Source organism: Equus przewalskii, chromosome 9, assembly GCF_037783145.1.
Source record: "Equus przewalskii isolate Varuska chromosome 9, EquPr2, whole genome shotgun sequence".
Classification (NCBI taxonomy): Eukaryota; Metazoa; Chordata; class Mammalia; order Perissodactyla; family Equidae; genus Equus; species Equus przewalskii.
Genome location: NC_091839.1, coordinates 79,899,589 through 79,919,387, shown reverse-complemented (window position 1 = coordinate 79,919,387; position 19,799 = coordinate 79,899,589). Strand labels below are relative to the sequence as shown.

At 45.2% G+C, this 19,799-nt stretch overlaps 1 long non-coding RNA gene across 1 annotated transcript; it reads right to left on the bottom strand.

Moving 5' to 3' along the window:
- Positions 1–5,771: 5,771 nt before the first annotated feature.
- On the bottom strand, positions 5,772–8,063 carry LOC139073739 (uncharacterized). Its single transcript, XR_011522728.1, has 3 exons — positions 7,908–8,063; positions 6,712–6,834; positions 5,772–6,193 (listed from the first exon to the last, which is right to left on the bottom strand). It is a non-coding gene; the product is annotated as an uncharacterized lncRNA (long non-coding RNA).
- Positions 8,064–19,799: the final 11,736 nt, after the last annotated feature.

Below are 19,799 nucleotides of genomic sequence, written 5' to 3'. Positions count from 1 at the left end.
CTTCTTTCCTGGACCCTTCAATTTATTTAGAACAAGATAACTTGAAAGTACATACAAGGATCTGAAGCACCATCATTAAAATTATACCTATTGAACAACTCTCCCACCCCATTGGCCAAGTGCCATTCTAGGCGCACTGGGAGATACAAAAATCCCTGTTTTTCAAGACTTTTACGATTTAGTGTCAGAATCAGAAGAGATGCATGAAGAAATAAATGTAGAAGAGAGAATGGATGTTATCCCCATTACACATCCACTTTCTTATGAGAGATGAGCTGGGCCTTGTGAAGGCTGACTCCCCTAGTCACCCTCAGATCCTTTTATTTGCTGACTCTAGGAAAGATCAATGAAGATAGCATTGTGATGTCTATGCAACTCTCACTGTGGAGAGCAGACCCTGATGCAAGAAGAAGAAAAAAGAGTGTTTTCTCTTCCTGAGAATTGAATTCTTCCATTTTAACACTTCTCCAAGTTTTCCATGCTGAGGATGAAAAATCCAGGCCTGAGGATGGTTGGAGGAAGGAAGCAAGGTGGTCTTGGAGGAGAGAGTGGTGGGACGTGAGGCAGAATCCGGATTCCTATGCCAGGCAGAGTCTGGGTCATCTGGAGACTGAAGGAGAGCCATCAATCTCTGAGCATGTGACAAACAGAGAATGCTTCTGAGCTGGGAGACTGGCATCCACAGAAGGTGGGAGTGCGGCAACTCATCACCTCTATATCAACTCAACTATGTTGTCTTCAATGAGCCTTGGCCTGGCCTGGGGATGTCCTCACCCTTTACAACATTGTTTCTATTGAAAAATATATTTTTAATTTCAAACAGCCTACAGGCAAGCAAACTTCTGGAAAACAACTTGCTCATTAAATGAGGCCATTCTGCGGGGTATGGGGTCATGAACCTCTGGATTCTAGTCTAAAAAAGACTTAAAAAGCACCAACAACATAAGCTCTGAAGTACTGAGAAGAACAAACAAAGCAACATTGTCTTTTATCTGAAGAAATCAAAAGGTCAGTGAGAAACTTTGCCCTGAAATCTATGTTATTTAGCTTCGTTTCCATCTGCCATCTTCAAAGGGCGAAATGAGCACGGTACAGTCATCCATTCTGAGAGCTGTTCATCTGCCGTGTCTTGATTAAGCCTCTGTGCCTGGCGTTATGCTAAGTTCTTTACGCAGGTTATTGAATTTAGCCTTTACCACCCTCCTAGGTAGGTATAACCATCTCCCTTTCTGGATGAGGAAATTGAAGCTCAGAGGGTTAGCTGATTTGACCAGGACACAAAGTTAGGGAGTAAGCAGAACCAGAAGTGGAACTCAGATCTGTCTGAGCCCAAAGCCAGGGCATTCAACCACTTCCCTCCATGCCTCTATGGGTCAACCCACCCATAAACCAATTTTATTTGGTTTCCAGCCTTTAAAAACAAGTCCCTTTTAACTGAATGACTGGCTCAGGTAACAGGTGCATCTAATCTGTTCTATTTGTCCAGACTGCTCCTACCCCTTCTGCTCGAATCTTGTTCAAGTTCTCAAACACAACAATATTTTCTGCACGCTTTTCAAGTGTGTCATTCTACATGTTGGAACTCTCACAATACCGCTCAGCAGTAAGTAAATATTAACATCCATTAGCTATGCATTGGTCGACTGAGCTAGAAAGAGGACAAATGGCAAGTTCTGGGGTGTAGCAGAGGTGGGACCTGTCTCAGCAAAACCAGTAAAGGTTGATGGACATCTGAGGGCACAGGAAGACATCTCCCACCTGCAGTGGCAGCCGGGACATTGAGACCTCAGGGTGCTTGCCTGGCTAAGGAACTTGACTCCTTCCTCCTCCCTTTGTCACCGAATCATAAACACAGAAATGACCGTGTTTATGAGCCCTTTGCTGTGTGGTAACTGATTCACAGTCTCTCCCTGGGAGTCCTTGGTAACGCATATCCAAATCATGAACAATGTGTTGTCTAGGTCAGAACAACACGCCATATACGATTAGTCCCAGTTAAGGATTTCCATCTGGTCTGACTCAGGACTACACAGCAGGGCGGTCAAGGCAAGTAGGGCTCTTGCAGAAGGAGTGAATGGGCGAGGCCAATGGACTCAGCGCTCTGTACTCCCTAGCTTCCTCTTTGGAGGTGCAGGCCCAAGGCAGTCCCTCCAGCCAGAGTGCATGAAGGCCCCAGGCCATGGGGAGCTCCATCTTGAGGTGCTTCCACTGTGTCACGTCACAACAACCTATCAGTGAAAGGCAAAAAGAAACAACCAAATGCTATCGAACCACAGATGTGTTAGCAGAAGTGTCCCTGGGTGCCTTGCTCTGTAGCATTTTTCACATGCATTTTAAAGAAATCCAGTGTCCTTGTGTAACATTCCATAGATGGTTCCAAATTGATATTTGACCACAGAATCAATTTATACATGCACCCTTGTATGTGCATCAATACAATGTATATAAACATATATTTGTATACAACTTAGCACTAACCATTTGCCAGAGGCTGTCCTAAGCGCTGTAAACACATTACTCCAGTTAAACCCATAACTACACACTGGGATACAGGTGGTGCCCTTATCCCCATTTTACACAAGAGACGACTGAGGCAGAGGTGAGTTGTCAAGGGCAGTGGGGAAACAGGGAGCCAAGGTTTGCGTCTGACTCACTCTTAATTACACTCTACAGATGGCAGCTATTGTGAAAAATACTAACTCTTTGACAAGGTCTCAGTTGCAAAGGACTTTGACCTTCTGCTCTCAGCTTTCTTATTGATTCATTAGATTGCTTCTTCAGCTGATCCTACTGGTGCTCCTGAGTGGCCTCATATGAAGGAGGCAGCAGCAGGGGAGCCCATTCCAGAAAAGCACCCTTGCTCAAGTTATCTCCTCCATATATGTCAGGCTGATGTCCACACTCCCACCACTGTAACCTCAGTTCCGTTCCGTGTGGTAATTCTCCCTCTTTTTTTTTTTTACCCCCGAAGAATATGAAAGAACAAGTGCCATAAAACTGACACCCAAACAAGAACTAAAGAGTGAAAAAGAAACATATACTTCAAACTATTTACACTGATAATTACTTGCATCTGATTAATACCCAGGGGAAAGTTGACCTTCCATTGGCAATAAGCATTTCCTTCATTTCTTGCTTTCTACTTTTGGATGTTTCTCTTTCCTCCTCTCTCTAAAGCAGACTCCACACCACCTGGAATTCCAACTCTCCCTCCGCCCCTCTGGGTCCTTCTCTTTCTCATTCTTCAAGGTCCACGTGGCCATAAGATTCACGGGCCTCAGCGAGGAGCTAATTTTGCTGCAGTCCTCTGTGTGCCCAAAGATCCACTGATGTGGAACTTTGTGTGTGTTCAGAATCCAAGAGACAGAGACAGAGGAGGAGAGAGAAGTGAGTGAGATTTTAAAGTCCCTTTTATCTTACCTGATAGTGGCAGATAATATTCTTAGAAGGGTTCAAACCTCAGCTCCATCCCTTACCCACTCTGCGCTCTTAATCTATCTCAGCCTCTATGTCCACGTTTTCAAAATGAAAACAGTAATTCCTAGCTTGTCAAGTTGCATTCAAGAATACATGTGAGTGCTTAATTCATGGTATCTCTAGAAACGTCAATGCCTCAAAAGGACAGAACACTTGCACAAAAGAGAGGCTTTGCGCACAGAGGTTAAGAAAGAAGCTGAGGCTGGGTCCTTTCCGCAGAGGACAAAGGAAGACAGTGTTCCCATTCAGACATGGTAGAAAAGAGAGAGTTATACTGACAAGAAGTCCTGAGCTTCCCATGGTCTAGCCTTTGAGTAAAGAACGACTGGCTTTGACGACATCACACTTAAAGGAGAATCTAAACTTGGGTCAGAGGCCCACATTTAATAAGTGAGAGGGGCCTGCCCCATGGCCGAGTGGTTGAGTTCACACACTCCACTTCAGCAGCCCAGGGTTTTGCCAGTTCAGATCCTGGTCGCCGACATGGCACTGCCCATCAGGCCATGCTGAGGTGACATCCCATATAGCACAACCAGAGGCATTCAACTAGAATATACAACTATGTACTGGGGGACTTTGGGAAGAAGAAGAAAAAAGAAAAAAAAGAAGATTGGCAACAAACGTTAGCTCAGGGCCAGTCTTTAGAAAAAGTAAAAATAAAAATAAATAAAAGAATAAATATATGAGAGCTTCCGCCCCAGAATGACTCCTTTTCCAGCCTGGTTAGTGGCTGAGCCGAGACCAGCACTGAGGTTCCTGATTCACCGTGGCCCCGGGACTTCACTTGACAGCACAGTGCAAGGCCCTGTGAAAGCGGGGATGGGGGTGAAAATGGGGCCATGGCGAGCTGTATCCATCTGCTTTCCCTATCCGCTACCCGGGAGCTTGCAGCTTGAAGCTAAAGGTTGCAGAGGCAGCATAATATAAAACACAAACCCTGGGAAGAAGGGCGAGAGCATGTGGCAGCAGATATAGGGAATCTAAAGACGCCGCAGAGCCCCTGAACGCATGACGATCCTGTGGACGTCTCTTTATCTCCGCTCCGAGCATTGTTGTGATGAATTGTTAATAAAATGGTTCGTGCCAAGTGGTGATGAAAAAGAGACCTAGTTTTGCCTGACAAACTTAAGCAAATGGAAGGTAAGGGGCTTTTGCTTTTCAGTCAGAATTTTAAAAATACATTAAAAGCACCTGTGTAAGTGGTGTCTGTGCTTTTCGATAAATAAAAGCAGGGAAAGCACAAAGACTGGATCAGAGCAAACGCCTCTGAGTAAAGTGAGCTTGGAAGACTGGTGCTCTTGATATTTAGTCCTGTGCCCCAATCAACTTCATCCTGGAAGAAAAGTTTTACATTTTAAGACTAGAGACAGTCCATTCAATGAGTCTATTTTTAGAATAATGGGTTTCCATTCTTAGATTCTCTGACCTGGACTCATAAGGACAGGTAATATTAGATTGCTCATATTAGTGTCTTTAATTTTATGTTATTTTTATTTTAAATGTGTTTTATTTAGTCCACTATCTTTTAATGGTCAACACTGAAAAATTAAATTTCAGATCCTGTCTTTTTAAGAGAAACTAGAAAGATCAGGAAGTTTGGGGCCACACTCCTACAGAGCAATGAATCAACTGTAGTCAACAGAAGCTGCCCCACAGATGGTGGGGCCTTCCCTCCACCCTTGAGCTCCTGCCCTTTGTGGTCCTGCCCTCTTTCCCTCCTGCCCCACCCCTTTTTACACACATTCTTTCTCTGCCCTGCCTCTGAAGATATTTAAATCTGTTTTAAACCCTTCCTCTTCCTTCCAACAAGAGAGCTTCATTAGACCTTTTTTCTCAGCCCTTCTCTACTTGCTGACCTTAGGCCACAGCACAAAGGTCACAGGCAGACTGAAGGCACATCACTGAACAATATATTTTTGAACCTCTACAACAATTACTTTGGCTCTTTTTAAGATGCTCACATCATGTTTAGCAGTTGTGTTCAATGTTGTAAAGGAAAGTCATCTTGCAAGATCTCCGTCCTTCAACTCTACATCTCTCCATTTCTGTGTCTATCTCAGAAGAGGAAAATAAAAGATGTATAGCCCCTTTCATCTAAGTTAAAATAATTACCAAGCGTTAACTAAATTATTTTGAGATAAAATTGATGATGTAAGTTTCACAGGTATTATTATTTACACTGAAAAATGTGAGGCCTGCCTATAAGAGCATTTGGTAGGTAAACAATTGACTGATGATGATGTTGAGACAAAGTCACACAATGATTGACGGGCAATGAGAGGAGCGACATCTACTAAAAGAAGGCAGCAAGTTTTAATCCATGCCTGGTCTGTTTGCTGTTCCTTATAGACCCAGAGAAATGTGTATGTCCTTCCTTCAGGTCTGTGCTGGTGAATGCTTGGGGTTAGAGCACGTGCCACACGTAGAAAGTGGATTTTCTCCCAACAAGCCTCCCTTCCCCACGCCCCGACCTTTCTGCCCCACAGATCAGAAGCATAGGATGTGAAGCTGCCCTCCAAGCTGCTGAAGACTCCCAGGAAGAACAGAGGCAGGAGACGCGGGAGACTTCCTGGCTCTCCGGGGTAGGGGGGAGCGTATCTCTTCTTCTCTTCTGTCTCCTTCATATGATGGAGGCAAACCCACCACAGTTTTGAACCTCAGCTCTGAAGTCTGTTAGCCATGTTGATGCAGTAGAGGCGATGTAACCCCTCGGAGCCTGTAAGATGAGGAGATTAGCATTTTCCTAAGAAGGCTGCTGTGAAGGTCTGGGTTGCCCTAGACAACTTGTGCGGGCCCCTCCAGATCTGTGCGTTACCCGTTTCTACCCGAGTGTCCTGGGAGGTTGCCCCCTATGCACCAAGTCAATAGGCTGTGTTGCCACCTGACTTCCTATGGGTTGTGCCCGTGGAGGCACCCGTGGAAGGCCAGGGGAGAGAGGAGTGGGAGATCCAGGTATTTGCTCCCCCGTTCCCTCCCCGCCAGGGTGTTGTGGGCTGACCACTTCTCACACAGGCATCTACAGCTCCTGTTGGGCAGCTTCTCCAAACAGCTACCCTCCGTGACTTCCAGCACTGGAGGCCCACTCTTCCCAGCCCCAGGGTCCTGCACCATCCTCCGTGGTTTCCTGCAGCTCTGCCCGCACTTTGTGGGTATGCCCTCTGTGGGACTCCACCCAGATCACCCAGAGAGTCTGGGGGGGGGTCTCTTTCCCACCAGGACCTGAATGATACTCACATGAAGCGCCTGGCTACATATGAGGCTCAGCCGATGCTGATGACGTTCACTGATTCTGTAATCATGGTCAGCTTTATGACGCGTTTTAGGAGGCCTTGTTTCTTGTTCAGAAAAGGAAATATCCTGCAAAAACATGATTCTGCATCTATATCTACAATCATATAAAGTGATTTGGAAGTGAAATGCACGAATCAATTCAGTCAAATGCCCACAAATAAAAAAGGCTTTCATCGGGCTAGATATAATCTCAGAAACTAAAGCAGAATCTGGAAAAATCAGAGACCCTGGACCGTGAACCAGGCCTGCTTTCTGGAGGACGGGTGCAGTCTGAACTTCTGGAAGAGGAAAGTTTTTTGTAATAATCCAATAGCACGCCTGCAGTGGTTCTCAAAGTGTGGGGCCCAGCGTCACGTGGGAACAAGTCGGAAATGTGCATACCCTGGCAACCCCCCAGCCTGCAGACCCAGAAACTCGGATCAGAGCCCAGCAATCTGTGTTCTAACAGGCCCTCCAGGGGATTCTGAGGCAGGCTGAAGTTCCAGAACCGCTGGACCCGAGTGGTTACTAGAAGTAAGCAAGGGCCAACACGCAGGAGTCTAAGCGAGCAGCTGGCTCACTGAGCAGTAAAGGGTTCAGACACAGGGGAGTTCAGAAACCAGGCGGTTTGCTTTGGGAAACCCCGTCATTCAGGAGGGGCAATTGTTTCAGAGCAGGGCTCCAGTCCCGATGTACAATCAAGGTACAGTCGAGGCAGCACCCGAATGTCACAGGGGCTGAGGGCTACATGGGTTAGGAAGCAGAGCACTGTGCATCAGAAATAAGAAATGCAGGACCCTTATGAGACCTGGGGCCCTCAGCAGCCCGGGGGTCTGGAATAGCCAGAAGCCCAGTTACCAGAATTGGAACTGAAGATCAGGTCTGGAGAAGCATGATGAGTAACAATGTTTGGGATGTGAGTGTGTGACCAGGCTTTCTAGGTCCCTTGTGCCTCCAATAGGACTGGTCCTAAGAGCCCCAATGTAGCTTTTTCTTCTGGTGCAAACTGAAAACCGACAGTTTTGGCTGTGGGGAGGGGGTGGGTGCATGACTAGATCTTCACGCAGGGCCTGACCCCCACCCTCCACACCAGCCACCCGCCGGCCAGCTGGCCTTCCGATTGGGCGCGTTGTTTTTGAGAACTAACTTACGGCACAGACCTGTGGCTTTCGGCATGCGGCAGGATGATTTATGGAGCGTTACTTTGTGTTCTGTCCTCTGGGTTTTCTCCCTGCTTTGTTCCTAGAAGTTAGCCAGGCTCCTGGTATGTTCTTGCCTCGGTGGCTTTTGCAGGGCTGAGCAGAAGCTGCTCAACTGTCTGACATCTGGGAAACCTGGAGTTTATTGAAGGGCAGGGGAGACTGTGACCTGAGACAGTGGGTAGTGGGCGGGGCCTTCACAGGCAACAGGAAGGGAGGGAGACAGTGTGGCCGAGTTAGGGGAACCCATAGCAGTGCCACCCCCCGCAATGACGGGACCCCCCCGACCCCCAAGGGGAAGGTGCACGGAGTGACCAGTCCATCTTCTAGCCTTGGCTTCTCGCCTTGAGAGAGTTCCATGGCCCCGAATATGACCAGGAAGCAAAGCCCTGGGCCCGAAGGACAGTTTATTCTGGGGCAATAGAAGCCTTACGTAAACCATAGGCTCCTCATGAGCATGATCATCACCTGCTGAAAAGTCAGACTCCTGGGGCCGACCCAAACCTTCTGATTCGGTCGTAGCTCTGGGGCAGGGCTCAGGCATCCTCACTGTAACATATGCTTTTGATTCAGGACTCCACTCAGGGACATTAGAAAAGGCGAAGCAAAATCTACAAAAGCTGCAGGGGCCCTGTTGATACCTGCAGGGGGTCTTCTCCTTGCAAATAAGTGTTATAGAAATGGTCTTCTTAAAAATAAGTAGTCCTAGTTCCTGCATCTTTAAGGCCCAGCCACTGAGGCCCCTAGAAGCAAAGCTGAGCAAACTTCTTCTGTCACTCCCAGGATCCATAATTTCTCTCTCCACCTTTTATTATGAAAAAATTTATAGTGGGTGAAAATTGAAGTAGATCCATCCATTTCACCGTCCATACAAACCATCAGTTGACGACAGCACATTCTGATGAATGATGCTACTACCCCGTCTGCGTTAGAAACTGTTCCTCAAAGTGAATTTCCATCGAGTCCTCTTGCAAATGTAACTGTTAAACGGGACGGTGTTGGGGTGAGTCTGCTGTGAACGTTCCACTTTGCTCACCAGACGAGGATCGACACCTCACTCCCACCATGGACACTTGGTATACAATCTGAATGCAGTCACCGTCATCTCTATGTGATAATGTTTGTTTCCATAGAAGAGTTCCTCATAATAGACTGTGACCCTGTAGGTTACTTCTACCGGCTTGTCATTACCTTCAGCTTAAATGGGTGGAAACATCGAGCATCTGTCATAGTGGTTGGCAAACTGGAGCCAGAGGATCAAATCTGGCCTGTCACCTGTTTTTGTATGGCCCGTGGGCTAAGAAGGGTTTTTACATTTTTTAATCATTGAGAAAAAAAAATTAAAAGAAAAGTATTTCGCAAACATCAAAATTATAGGAAATTAAAATGTTAACGTCCATAAAATGTATTATTGGCACCCACCCATCCTTATTCATTTCAGCGTTTACTGTCTATATCTGCTTTTGCACTGCAATAGCAGAACTGAGAAGTTGGGAGAGAAACCTCATGACCCATGAAGCCAATAATATTTAGTCTACAGCCCTTTACACAAAAAGTTTACCAGCTCCTAATCTATAAATTCGAAGTTTTCATCTTTTAAAGCTTCTGAATGAGGACGCGATAACAATGGGAAAGTCTTTGGGAAGTCTGGTCTTTCATTTGTAGTAAGCATGGCAGAGTTTGTGCACCTGAGGTCAACATGTAAATAGATACGGTTGGGGACATTCCCCTCATTTTGAGTGTTAATATCTGTTGTGTTTCCTTCCAGTTTTTTATCCCTATTTTTACATATTTCTTACCTAATTGCTATCATACTACAAATGCAGGCATATGCAGACTCTATATGTACAATAGCATATTTAGCTCTTATTCATTTAACAAACATGCGTGGGTTTCATGTCAATAAAAATTCTTTGAAAACATCATAAATGACTGTATGATATGAGACAGAGCATCTTAAGTTTTCTATTAAGTAAGACAATATCCATAAAAGACCAATCAGGAAAGTTATCTCATCCACTGAACATCTCTCCCCTGGAGCAGACCCACAAGCAAGTCCCTACAGAGGTCAGGCAGGTAATGCAAGTGTGAGAAGGGGGTCAGCCAAAGAAAAGTGAATGCTTTCACATTGAAATGCATGGCCTTCTCAGTGCAGATTTCATTTCTTCCTTTTTATAGAGATGTATAAAAAATTCATGGTTCTCTATTATAATAAAAACAACAGCACAAGCAAGATGATAACTGGCAACTGAAAAATGAGACTATATAGAGTGACGGGGACTGTGACAAAATGAACACTGCGTTTCCAAGCCTACAGCACGGATGCCATGTGGAAATGTCCGGCAGTCCTAGATTACGCAATATCCTTAAGAGTATGGTCAAGTACAATTGGACATGTCCATTTTTGTAAAACTTCCCTGTCTTTAAATGCTGGCTACAAATTTTTTAAAAAAAATTAGACACCATATTGGCTGAATCCATGGACCAACAGTTTGCAACCTCTTATGATGTTTGACAGCACCAAGTTTCAGACCACAAGCTACCAGATCCCTAGATCTATGGACCCATTAGCATGACTAACCGTTCTGATTTGCCAAAAACTGTCCTTGTTTTAGCACTGAAAGTCACACGTTTCTGGAAACTACCTTAGTCCTGGGCAAACCTGGAAGGTTAGTCACCCCTGATCAACATTCACCTGACTCTAATTTGTTTTTTTAAAATTTGGCCTATGTATAGAAATACACACACAGGCTATTTGTTTTCAAACTTATGATGAGTTATTGGCCTTTTGGATTTTATCTCCTTTCTTTACTTTCTTCTAGCAGATTTGGTTTATGATGAACAGATCAAGATGTTGAAAGATTTGGATTGGTCACGGACGTTACATTCCATTTCTGGATCCATTTCACCAGCTACACCTGCAAGTCACATTGACTAGCAAACGGCAAAACCAAAAGTGAAATTCTATGGCCCATCAAGAACCTGACACCAGACACTGATGGCATTCTCCTAATAAATAAACTACCCCAGGTCAGGCATCTAACAAAAAGGATTACAAGAGCAAAAGGATTAATTAACCTCTTCTGTGTATTATAGGTTGAACTGAATTAGGTACTAAGCGGCTGAAAAGGGTGCTTCCACTGCCTAGGAGCCAATGAAATGGTTGGAGATGCAAGAGAATCTGCTCTTCTTATAAAGAGTGCCTCTGTTCACCGGATGGGTCAGCCCCTACCCCTCACTTTTGTGATGGATCCTGAGGGTCATCTCACTCTGCCCCCACTCCAGGCCCTTTGAGAGAGCTGAGGTCAAAAAGCTAAAGCCACACTTTTCAGGTGTGGTTTGCAGTGCCATTCTGTATGTGGTTTGGGCATCCCAATCAGATGCTCTCACATGAGACTTCGATTCAGAACTGCATCGTTTCGGGGGCAGGCCGGGTACAGGACACTCAGTTTGCTGGTGCAGACTGAAGGAGAGAGGTGTAGATTCGCACCTGGTAACTGAAGTGGAAACTTCTTGATTCGATAGCTTCCTGATCAATGGGGAGGTGACAGCCACCCTTAATGGCCTGCTTCTACAGTGTGGCTCAGGGCTCACCCCTGAGAACTCAGCCTAGGTCCACTCCCTCACATCTCCCAACAGGTGGGGAATTATCAATATTCCCTAGGAAATACCACTCTTTTGCACTCACCAGAGAAGATTCTGTTCTCTGCAATAAGAATACTAACTCATACATTGAATTGTGCATTTTAAGCTTTCTTGAAGCCTGTAACTTTAAAAATTGTTGTGACTGGAGAATTGGAGAGTACTGCATTTCTTCTGAAATTCCCTGCAGTCCATGGGAAGAGACAGGAAACAAGGAAAGAACAGGGTTAAAAATAGTTCAGAACAAGAAAGCTTCGATTGTGGGATCACCAATGACCATTTCACATTTTCTGATCTTTCTGCCCAGGGATTACTGGCTTCATGTCCATCTTCCCTCCTAGACAGTAAACTCCATGAGGACAGGGGGCCGTATTTGTTTTGTCAACGCTTTCTGTGTGACACCCAGCATACTTCTGGCTTATAGTAGATGCACAATCAACATCGTGTGACTCCAAATACACAGCCAGGTTCGCGAGACGCTAACCTAGTCCAGCTCTTCTCCAAATTCTGCAGAGGTAGAGACAGGTAAGGAGCGCACCAAGGCAGGATGTCTATCTGTTCAGTAACATCAATGGTTACCATTTATCAACCACTGCTGGGAGAGTGGTCTTGTGCTAGTCCATTCTACACGTTATCTCACGCTTCGAAAGAGTAGGTTTATTACTCTCATTTTACACAGAGAGAAACTGAGTCTCAAAGAAGTGAAGTAAGAGTCATAGCTAGTGATTGTTTTTATTCGAACTCCAAATTCTGATTTCAAAGTCCATGATGCGGTTTCTGTTCCACCCCACATCCTCTGTTACAGGGATTCGCTGGCTTTTCAGGAACAGTGGCTCGACAGCGTAGGAGGCTCAGAGCGTCTACAACCCCTTCTTCAGTCACGGGAAGCCCTTTTGAGAGACTCTGGGTGTCCAGGTATCGCCTGCCTCTGTGTAGGAATATCCTCCTCTTGTAGGGTGCGTCTCCTTTCCACTCCTAGGGGCAGACCCGGCAGTGGGGAGACCCACCCCAACGTGTTCTTCTGGAGGCCAAGAGGCAGGTCTCAGAACGCCTTGGTGGTTCGGCCAACCAAATCTGAGGACACCAACACTAATTTCTAGGCAGGAGTGCTTTCAGAGAAAATAATTTTACCCAAGGATCGTTTGTGTAGTACAATCATATTCGCCTTCACAGCACTTTTGGATTCAACTTAAAAACCCCTTTTAAAAGCCAGTGTGACACAAAAGGAGCTTGGTTGATTCTGTCACTTTATTATTCATTCATATATTCATGTATTCATTCAACAAACATTAATACAGCCTCAACTACATGTAAGGCACTGGGCTAGGAGCCCCATTAAATGTGTTAGTTTTCTCTCTCCAATCACTGTAGTACAACTAGGAGGGTTGAAATATACTGTTTTGTAGTAAACGCTTTGGGTGGTTACATCTTTGGAACCTTGAATCCTGCGTGTGTGACTGTAAGAATCGGTTCCTTTCTTGTAGAAACATTCGAGCTAAGCTTAGTCGTAGAAATACGTATCCCTCTGTGTTGGACATGACTCTTCACCACCTCAATTGATGTGAGTGTGCCTTAGCTACATATCAAGTCACACGAACTCACAAACATGCCCAGTATCTCCCATAACATCTAATATTTTAAATGTACTTTCGTTGTCTCTTTGCTGTCTGAGGTTTCTTAGATCCTGATGACAATTGTATTAACAAAATTTTGTGTCTATTCTGCTCTGCTCATCGGAGTATGGGCACTGATGTAAAGAAGAAAAGAAAATGCCAACTTCCAGAAGGTTTTAAATGAGATATTTTTGCTGAGGACACTTCCAGCAAAGACCAATTTTCCCTGACCTTGTCACCCAGCTGGCCTCCTGAGAGGGCCACTTGGACTCCAGCGGATGATTCATTACAGATTCAAGTCCAGGTGGAGAATACACTTGAGCAAGAGCTTAAAGCTCGTTATAGTCTCACCTGCCAGGAAAAGTCCCTGCCGCTCAAGGTCTATTAGAAAGGATACAGCTTACCCGTAACTATCTAGCTTTGGGCTGAAATCGCACAAACGAGTTTCTAGTCCATTAGTACCTTAAAATCAGAAAACTCAATTAGGTACTTCTAAATTAAATGACTGTTAATTGGCAGAGAATTGAATTTTGATGTTTTAAAACTTCTCGCCAAAAGCTTGAGACATTTTAGTGTTTTAAAATATAGTGAAAATATAGTGAAGCAATTAGAGTAAGAAATCTGAGAAGTCAATTCAAATCGGGCTTCCTGCCACCTCCCTCCCGCCTCCCTGACTGTAGATGTTTCTTAAGTACTCTGCACTTGAGTTCTTCTATGTGGAAAACTGTAAGGACATTCACCTTTGCCCAGAAGGTGTCAGGGTGCCCATTTAGTGACTTGAATCCTCCTTTCAAGTTCCAGAATGCACTCTTCGAAGGAAGCAGGCCAGCGTCAACCGCCCCACCCCCAGGTCCCCTGTGGTAGTTGAGCCCAGGCCCAGCCAACCTCTCAGAGAACGGGGAGTCTTCATGCAACTCCTTCTCCGCCCGTCTGGAACGAGAAAGAGATTTTTCCTTTGGCTGATTCCCAGCAGAGAGGGGTTTGTGCCTCAGAGAGAATGAGGTTTAATAGTTTTACCAACCCCGGTTAGAAATTTAGTTCCCACTTTCCAGATGTGTGGACAGTCTTCTCGTCTGTGAAGCTATTGCCGTTCATGAGGAACGAGCGAGACAGCAGATGTCGAGCACACACACAGGGCACAGTAGATGGTGGCTGCAACAGTGAGCACCCAGCGAATGAGTCCAGCCCCGTGACATCCACTGGCCGGCCTGGCGGGGCTGCCTGCCAGCCTTGGGGAAGCCTCCTAACCTGGGAAGGTCAAGTTCACGCAGGCAGGGGGCTTTCTCTGGTCTCCATGCAGAGAAGCAAGAAAAGTGCTGTGGATTGGGGAAATAGACTCAGACACTGCTTTGGGGAAGATGCTCAGGAATGAATGGTCTCTTCATATCCCAGCAACGTAATGTCAGGATTTCCCGACCAGTAACATGGCTTCCTTTTCCTAAATAGTTTTCATAATGATTTCTAATAGGAATTTGCGTATTTAATGGGAACACAATATGCAATTCTGTGTTTCTTATTAATACTCTGAGGAGCAATAATAGTCAAAGCTCCAAAAGCTTATGAAGACTAATACCCAAATGTGGTTAAATGTATTAAAAAGCCTTAGTGAAAAATGTGCACTATTGATCCCACTCACAGTCTTGGCTTTCACGAAGGGTCCATTAAAGCACAGCATGTGATCAACGCAAATTAATCCCCAATGTGTGGCTTTCCTCCGTCTTAAAATGAAATGGCATGAAACTAAAGCTGAAATATTCTGGAAATTGCTGAATAATTATAACCTTTTTTCTTCTTTCCGTGTTTTATGTAATTTACTTATCAAGGGTTTTCAATATTGAGTGTCTCTCATGCAAACAACAGTTTCCAAAGTGGTTAATAAAGATATAATAAAATAGACTTTTTTGGTCTATCACAAAAAAATTAGTTTATCTTCCTCCCTAGGGCCCAAGGCAGATAAATCACAGACACTCAGCCAAGTTAGATACAAATAAAGTTTACATTACTAAATCCTCATGGTTCAACATTTTGTTTATCAAGAAAACTTCTAGACTGTTCATCTATATAAGAACTCACCTCTCCTTCTAATTAATTATTCTAATGTTATTCCCTGATGAGTAGACTATCAAAAATATTTTTAAGCATTTTCTGCTAGAGAGCACTAAATAAGATTTTTTTGTTCTCTGTAGATTTTTAAAATTAAAGTGAAATTTATATAATATAAAATTAGGCATTGTCAAGCGTACAATTCAGTGATATTTAGTACATTCATGATGTTGTACAACTGCCATCTCTATACAGCTCCAAAACATTTTCATCAGCCCAAGAGGAAACCCGTGTCCACATTAAGCAGTTATTCCGTATACTCCCCAACTCCTGTGACTGCCAAGCTTTGGTTGCTTTAAAACTGCTTACAACCAATTAGAGGAAGAGATTTCTATGTGTTTACCATGGGAAGCGTAGTGGTGACCTGGAGTACCTGGTAAAAATGGAGACTCTGGGCGTGCGCGCAAAGACATTCAGTGCAATCAGTCCTGGAATATCAGCCTCGAGGCCGTTTCTCCAGACCTCTGAGCACGCTAGGGAGCTTGCGCTAATAAGCACCTTCAGCCTAACAGGGTGACGGAGATGTGAGGAGAAGGCCCCTTTTTAGAAGTTCCCTCTGATGGGATGAGAAGACAGGGTGCGGGGGCATCAAGGTGGGTCAGGGGAGAGTCTGGAGGATGACGCAGCACATCTTCATGCTGCAGGCAGACGTGGGCACTGAGGAAGCTTCTACTGGAGTGTCATACTGAGAAGGAAGGAAGGTAGAAAGGAGGGAGGGAGAGGGGAGGAAAGGAAGGAAGGAAGAGAGGGAGGAGGAAGGAGGTGGACTGGCAGGAGGCAGGTACCTGTGATCAACTGTGGCTAGAAGGAGAGCTGGTTGCTCATTTTCACCAGGGAGGGAGAAGGAGGAGGCAGGTGTAAAAGCTGGCAGTTTGTGGATTTGGTGGTGGGGAGGTAAGGTGCTTCTTGACTGTCGTCCTCCGCTTTCTCCTCAGCATAATACGTGATTCACTGGTGAGAGGGGTGGTGGGTGGGTGTGGTTCCTTAGAGGAGAACCGAACAGGCATGAAGTAGCAGAACACGGAGCAAGCTTTCTAGAGAAGCGGAGAGAGTTTGCAGGGCTGTGCTGAGGGTGGGAATCATGGACGTGCAGTAATTCCAGTCCTGCTGGTGCAGAACTTTCTCAGAGGGCCCCTCTCCTCAGAGCAGTCAAGGCAAAGCAAGCGTGGAAGCTCGGCCGCAGTTCAGGTTCGCCCGGAAGAGAGAGGGGCGAGGGTGCAAAGGCATATGCAAGAGAAAAAAATCAAAATCTCTCAAGAATACAGAGAACAGACAGAGAAAAGATTTTCATCATGGATGAAATGATAGACGCTAATTAAGCATCTTCCGCATCCTCACCTGGAGCTTTCTCTACCCTAGTCCCTGCACAGCCCTCTCACAAATATCCCCTTCCCAAAGGGTCAACTTTCATGGCCTTTTAAAAATGTACTTATCATGAGAAGACAATTCACATAAGAGCTAATACAATTGGATAACAAAAATGTGAAAAATGTTTCAGCTTCACTAGCAAAGAAATTAAAAGTTTTTTGCTAAAACACAACTAGCTCTATTTGTTCCTCACAAGGGAGATGTGTTGTTTTCGTATGTCCAGCCTCCCTACCATGTATGTTATAACTGAATCCCCTCCCCCCCCCCTCCCGCCACCATGGACAGGAGGAACTTCACTGCCTTTGTTCCAGGTTTCCCTACAGAGACTTCCGCTGGGAGCATCCCTGATCTTTCTCCCCACCGCCTCGCTCTCCTCCCTGAGCACGGGAGTGAGGGACTTACCTGAATGAAACTGGGCTTCCCCACTTCAGACTCTTTTTCTCTTGCCTTTTTTTGAGCCAACTTATCTGCAAAGCACATATATCCTAGTCTGCTCTCTGTCTTATGGCAAGGAGCCTGCCCCTGGGGGACACCGGAGTAGTCTAGCTGAACCCTGCAATTAAGTGGATAAATCTATTTAACTCAGGCCTGAAGAATTAGCAAGCACACTTGGCCATTGATGTAAAACCATATTTTCTAGGTTTGTGTGTAATAAAGTTGATCTTCTAGTTCAAAAAAAAAGAGAAAAGCTGAGGCCTGCCTGGTGGCGCAGTGGTTAAGTTCACATGTTCCACTTCGGCGGCCGAGGGTTCACCAGTTTGGGTCCCGGGTATGGACACACACACCGCTTACCCAGCCACGCTGTGGCAGGCGTCCCACATATAAAATAGAGAAAGATGGGCGTGCATGTTAGCTCAGGGCCAATCTTCCTCAGCGAAAAGAGGAGGATTGGCGGCGGATGTTGGCTTAGGGGTAGTCTTCCTCAAAAAAAAAAGAAAAAGAAAAGAAAAGCATCTCCTAAACTCTCATTGTTTGTTGCCCAGAACAGAGCTCAGAACTTCCCAAGGTTTTCGGTCCATGGCATCCTTTGTGTCTCTGTAATTTCTTCCTCATGTTTCCAGGCCCAGAGAAATATCTAACAATTCTGTTTATTAAGTAGTTGAATCCAAATAACTTAATAAATACTTACGTCCTAACAATTTACTAGCTATTTGAAAAAACTGCATAATTCGAAAGAAGAAATAATAGCCATTTCATTCTTAAATAGTCACAATTACTTACCAATAGGATGTGTGTAGGTGGTGGGCCCTCCACAGCTTCTGAAGCCTTAGAATCAGACGGGATACCACCCCCCTTATTTCCCGTCCCACTCTGCCTTTCCGGAGGTGCCGACTTTTTATCACAGCAATCACCAAAACACCACCTTTGCAAAGATATGATGTCATGAAAAGAAATGTAGTGTAGTCTCATTTTGAAACTGTGAGCTACCTTGAGCTAATGGTTCCTGTGCTGGTCAACAGAAGTTGGATATCGCTGGGTTTCTCTCAGAGACTGCAATCATTCCATGGTGTCCCCGTGAATCTGTCATGGTGTCCCTGGGTGCTGCGGTGCGCAGTTTGGGAACCATGGACCTATCAAAGAGGATTCCATCTCAAGTTTGGCACCCGCACCATCGTGCCCTCCTGCCTCCCCGAATCATCATGGAAAAGGCGATGCTGATGCGGAACACAGACGAAGGTCACAGAAGGACAACAGGCCCAGCGCCTCGGTTAGACAGGCAGAGAGCTCCAACCTGCTGGAGATGAGAAGCAAAGACTAACAGCTCATCCCGACCAGACTTCCAGGGGCGGGAATGGTGTGGGACACCAAGAGAGTCAGACTCCAGGGGTCGGAACTCCCGAAATGACCTCGCTGATTGTGAGTCCCCTCCGGTTCCTTAGAGAAGAGCTGAGGACTGTCATCAGAAGCCTGCATCCCCTTGAATGTCTGTGTCCACTCTCTGATTTGCCTCAGAAATTCAAGACAGTCAAGTGGAAAGGACACGGGTTTGGGGAATAAATAAGCCAGGTTCCAAAACCTGTTTTCTGGTTTTACAAGTTTGTGATCTTGGGCAATCTGTTTCTCTCCCCCAGCCAGTTGTTGCATGTGGCGAGAAGGCTGTAGTGCCACCTGCCTTAACAGCACCGTGAGGATGGAGCAATGCTGCATAAAATCAGGCTCACATAGTCAACCTTTATTGCATCATGGTTGTTCTCGTATCATTGTTTTTGATTTTTGGATGGATCCATAAAAAATCTTCTTAGACAAAGTCAAGTATTAAGAGGAGAAAAGAAGAGCAAACACTAATTTTCATGAGAATTATCAGGCAGTTGCTTCCCTGGGTGACCATCATGGACTGAACAGCAATAATTGGAGGAAGATCGGAATCGGATAATTGCCACCTATGAGCCAGCAGCATTTTAGGTTCAGTTTTTCATGTTCTAGAAGTGAAGAAAGCAAAGCTTACTCCTCTGGGGCAAATGCTTAAATGATTTCTGGATTCACACAGCCCTGGGGTAGAAAAAGAGTTAAAGAAACCAGAGATTAATCTTCCAGACCCCTGACTTACGCAGGTCCCTTGCAAGGCCTTCGGAGAAACCCAGCAATGTGTTCACATCATCGTATGTTCTCGTAAAATTCACTAAAGTAATAGACAGTTGATTCTTGCTGTTTGCAGTAATTATGTTCTATCAAGTCCTCATGAAAACCAAATTAGGGAATCCTGGAGCACTGCTCCTGAGGGGAACACAGGGTCAGGCTCCTGAGAGCCTCTGATCACAGCGTTTGCATCAATCAATCAATACATAACTTTGCTTTATGTGTGTTTCTCTTTAAAGACACTTGATTTAATATTGTTGATTCACTAACATTGAACTCATGGCCAACAGACTCTAATTTGTGCCTGAATGAAGCTTATCTAAAACGCTTTTTCTCCATAAGGCACATCACAGCCTTTTTGCTCTTAGGAAGACGATCGGCCCTTCAGCGCTGTGCGTCAGGGCCATTTCAAAGAGCAAAACCGACAAAAAGCACAAAAATGTGAAAAATGGGACAGTAAATCGACTGCAAAACGGACAGTTGTTTGCAGCATGAGAATTAAAACAAGAAGGCAGAGTGGCAGCTTGTTCAACCTCAGCTTGGAACGCGT